Raw genomic sequence first — 4,051 nt, forward strand, 5'->3', positions numbered from 1 at the left:
CCTACCCACATAATCGTTCTCATCGAGAGAAAAGAAAAAAGTCACAAGCACTAAAAAAAAGTATTGGATTCAAAGTTCTAGTCCAAAGGTTTCGAAGCTCGAATGTCTCGAGAACCTTGAGTAGGTCATGATTCATGACATGGCGGCATTGGAAAGCAGTTCACTACAAGGCCTATACACGAGCACTACCATCCCACGCCAAAGCTATAACATCACTCTGATGTATGACAATTCGTGACTCTAGAAGAATCCAGAAAGCAAGGGGAAGTTAAAGGATGAGATCATCAAATGGAATTTGTCATCCTGATGATCGGTGAAAGACTTTGGGTACATCACTCTGTGAATGACATAATGACCTTACAGTTGTGAAAAGCTCGCGACAGGCTGCATTCTCAGACTATTGATTTGCTTTCACTCCATACCCCCAAGCCCCTCGAATACCAATAAAAGTGGGCATTTTGTTTTTTTTGGTCCCGAGTGCTCTCGCGCAACTGCCTTCAATTAGGAACCGATTGCCATACTAAGTACAAAACGACAACTCAAGGGCAACGAAGTTTCATTTCTTTCTTCAATTTCTAATGAACTTCGCCCAGCATATCGGTGAACTCGATGAACCACTTCGGGCGACCATTCGCAAGCGACGTTTGATCGGCGGTGGGATCGAATCTATCCATTTTGAAAAAAGCGCTATACAATAAAAGCGTGAAGAAAGAATAGGAAAAATGAAAATGTTCATCCAAGGAAGCCTCCAGGTCTCCGAAAATTCTATATCAGTTCGTTGCGCGAGCCTCTGGAGCAGCAATTCAATCAAGGAAAAGCCTCAAGAGAGAGAGCCCATATAAGAATCCAGATATGTTGGGCATCAGTGCAGCTAGGAGTGAAGATCATATTCATATAAAGGAAAGTCAGTCCCAGGAAAAAGACAAGCAAGAAAGCCCTCACATAGTAAAGAAGGGAAGCGGCTCATAGAAAAATCCAACGAAAGAATAATTGAATTGAACTGGCAGCAATCGGTTACGGTGGCTCTCGCTCCCAGGAAGAGTCAAACTGAGAAAGGTGGTGCTGTCAATTTTTTGAAAAACCAGCGCAGAAGAACGTATAGATCAAATCATGAGAGAATTGTTATGGAACAGCCCTAATGTTGTTTGGCAAAGGAAACGGTTTGCCAACCGGGTGTCGCGGTGGGAGTCTCAGCGAATGCTAAGAGCTAAACAATTATGGATAACTCTAACATCTTCGACTCTGTGGGCGGAAAAATTGAATAAGATAGTAATGGTAGAGAAAAACCTTTCGAAGAATGACTAGATTACTTTTACTATATATTTCATAAAATAGGAGATGAGTCGCTTGGGTGGATGGGAATGATTCAAACATGGAATTAGATTCCATCATGGTCTCTGGAACAGGGAGAAAAGAAATTCTAGAAACACTCAGTTGTTTGTGTAGAATGCCCCTGGAGGAAGCTTATTGCAAGGAAACAGAAGTGGGTGTTGCACTTTCGGTAAGGCATATCTTAAGTATGAAATAGGAGCTTTCTAGCGCGCGCCTTCAAAAAGAAATCAGCGGATGACGAAATTTTATTTCTTTTCTTTTTTATGCCTTCCACTACGAGCCTTCAGTGTCGAAAAACGAAGTATTCACAAAGTGCATTTCTTCTTAATCATCATTCGCATAGACATGATTCCCCGGAGGCCAGAGACACACGCAGTTCACTCGCGCCTATTCTACTTTTGGAATAGAAGGCTTATGCATACTTCGCATGCTCTCAGTTCATTATTACCATACCCATGGGGAAGAGGACCGAATCGGAACCTTAGTAGGCTGGGAGACAGAGATCCGCGGGACGGAAGAAAAATGGGGATTATCTTCCGCATTCAGAAAAAGGCAAAAATGCGGGGCAAAGCTCAACCTAACCGCTGTACCTTTTCGTAAGCCGCGACTTCTAGCGCCAGCTTACTATAACCAACCTCACTGATCACCCTAAATCTTTTTATACCGCATGTTCGTTACTCTCTCGACCACGTATCATAAGGAAACAATACTGCAAAAATCTTCTGAAGTGAGAGAACGGAGGGGAGGCGGAAGGCGCGCTACTGCGTACAACTAAACAAGCCTGCTGAAAAACGCAAGATTAGCGCGCAAAGGCCAAGCCCTAGTTTAAGTACTAGCGCTCCCCACCCAACTGTTGTGTATTGTTACTTGCACTCTCCCCGCCACTTTCTTTTAAGAGGGCTTAACGCGCCTACGTGCTCCGACTTCTTGCGGCAACCCGCTGGAGATGAGATGACGCGGTAACCTTTGCGAAGCATGTCGTGACGCTTTGGTGGACGAAGCCGTCCCGGGTGACGGTTTATGGATGGACAATCCCGTAAACTCAATCAATATAAACAACATGTCGTGACCATGAACGGTTTGGTTAGGCTTGGTTTACTTTCGTAATAAAAGTCAGTGCGGTTAGAGCGGCTTCATTGATTTAGTAAACCTACCGGTGCTGGTAAGGTCGGGACCGTGGCGTCGTCCGTCTGCCGGTTTGCGGCCGATAAGATCACTGGACATTGACCAGGCCAGCTGGTTGTTTGGCTATTCCTTTCTATTGAAAAGGAAGTCAGCGTTGGGCGGAGTCACCTTCCCTCTTCTTAGCCTCGAGTCACCTTCTTCTAAAGCTCGCTGGGACGACACTGGATTCTGGTTCTATCAGGCCGGCGCGCTACTTGTGATGCGTTCCCCAGGAACCAATAAACCCACTTAGGTCTACGTTGCCACGCATATTCGTTCTATGGTTAAGCGGGCAGGGCAGCTTTTAGAATGTTCGGCCCGGTTTTTTTATTTTTTACTAAAAAACAAGGGGAGGGATTTAACCTTTCTAACGCGATATCGTGTCGTACCGGCATGCGCCCCACTGATTTGCTTTTCGATTCGGAGCATCATAGCAGCGGCAACCGCGTTCTACTTGATAAGCCCCGCCTTGCTCGTCCAAGGAGGGATTATGCTTTACCCAACTCCCCTTTTTGATAACAAGGCAGAAACCCCGTACCCGACATTTATGAGTTTCGAATGAAGAGTGCCCTGCCCCTCTTTTTTCTTCCCTAATCGTTGCGGATTTTGAAGTTGTAAAGACCCCCACCCCTTGTTTAAGTGCATGAATGGATCCCCGGGACCCCGGGGACATTGGCTTCCCCAACAGTGAACTATTAAGGATCGCATCCGCGCATATTCTACATCTATACCTTGCCCAACTGATTCAGCTTCCGCTTCTGGGAATCAGACGGAGCTCGATTAGTTTTCTGGCCTAGACGCAGAGAATAAGCGAACATAACCAATGACGGGGACAAGGGAAATACCGGACCATATGCTGCTTTTGCGCCATGACAATCTCTCACTCGAATTACAGGACCTACCATATTAGTACATATACCGGTCCCGGCCAGAAACACACGTGCAAGCTTTCCCTTGCATGGGCTCGTGCCGTGCTTTTTTCCGAGGCGCTGCCTGTGACTTCCAGCATGGGAAAAAGGGGGAGGTCGCTGAACCTGCCAAACGTTTCGATGGTCTACAGAGCATTTCATGTCTTGACCGGGGATTAGGGTGAGTAAGCAGCGTCTACCAAGCAATGCTAAGCCTTTCGTTCGAAAAATAAAAAAAAAAAAAAAAAAAAAAGGCTAGACTGGCTTCTTTTCGGCCGCCCCCCTTGATTTACGATGTGGGCAAGCTAGCCAAGAATAGTATACTTAGGCTTGCGACTCCCAGCCTTCATCTCGGCCGCATCCTGCTCTCAGAGGCGTGCTAGTCCTTGAGAGCGAACTACTCAATGCTCTGTCTTGCCAATCAAGGGCCATTTGGTGCAGAGCTACAGTCCGGTGGTTGACAAAGCCACTGTCAATCGGAGTCGACTGGAGTGTTTCATCAAATGATGCATGTGGGCTGAGCCATGTCCCATCCCAAGTGGCGGCCCGATTCGGCCGGCCATTCGCGGAGAGATTCGAAATAGAGAATATCGCACCGAGAATAGATATCTATGCTTAGCTAGCGGGCCGGGCTTATCTTCTCTCTT

Source organism: Asparagus officinalis, chromosome 8, assembly GCF_001876935.1.
Source record: "Asparagus officinalis chromosome 8, Aspof.V1, whole genome shotgun sequence".
Taxonomy (NCBI): Eukaryota; Viridiplantae; Streptophyta; class Magnoliopsida; order Asparagales; family Asparagaceae; genus Asparagus; species Asparagus officinalis.